The following is a 915-nucleotide window of genomic DNA, read 5'->3' as shown; positions in this document are numbered from 1 at the left end:
TTTTTTTAGGATTCCTGACTATATTTGAAAATCCAAGAAGATTTCTAACACCACTGATCAGTACTTAAAGCTCGTCATTGTAATCTTCAATTCCAAGTAGTTCCTTGAATTTATTTTCAAATAATACTCGTCGTATCATTCCTTTCATGAGAATAATTATCTCAGATATATTTCTTCCCATTTTCTTTCTAATTCTGCCAAATGACACCCTACAGTATCTCTCTCTGGAGTGACAGACTGACAGGTGTTGTCAGCAAGAAGCCTGATGACTGAGAAATGTGTTTGTCTTCTAACAGATTCAATAAGGCATAAAGGAGAAGCAGCAGCGAGGGTAGCTTGGGTAAGCCTTTGGCAACCCCCCTTTGAAAGATGTGGAATCTCTGAATATTCTGATTGAGGCACAGATACTTATAAGTTGCACTGTTGTTCTCTTAAAAAATTCAGGCAAGATGTCTGATGACATGTTATTATCTAGAAAACAGTGATCCATATCATAATGAGGCCCAAATCCATCAGATTTTTCATACTTACAAAAGAAGCTGTGGTGGAGTGTTGTTAGGAAATTATATAAAAATCTATCTTAAAGTTACGTTATCTCGAATTTCCTCTGCAACTTTGAAACTGTGCTGTGAGCATCTTCGCAGCAGCCAGATCTAAAGCCCGCTGTGAGTATTTACACCCTCAGCAAGACTTCCTCCTCTCTTCCTCCCCCCTTCATTTAGCTCCCCTAAGAAAAAGCACTGTGCACTGTGCATTCATTTCCTGCAGCTCTCAGATCCTGAGTGTAGCTGAACGGAAACTGACCAATTTCGTAATAAGCAACCTCTTCAATTAGTCACACTGTCACCTGTGATAATACAAATTGTTCTTTGTGATTCTAATCATCAGCTGCCATTCATATACTGCCAGGTGCTT

Source organism: Hipposideros armiger, unplaced genomic scaffold (assembly GCF_001890085.2).
Source record: "Hipposideros armiger isolate ML-2016 unplaced genomic scaffold, ASM189008v1 scaffold_994, whole genome shotgun sequence".
Classification (NCBI taxonomy): Eukaryota; Metazoa; Chordata; class Mammalia; order Chiroptera; family Hipposideridae; genus Hipposideros; species Hipposideros armiger.
The sequence above is the reverse complement of the archived record's forward strand: the minus strand, read 5'-3'. Positions refer to the sequence as shown.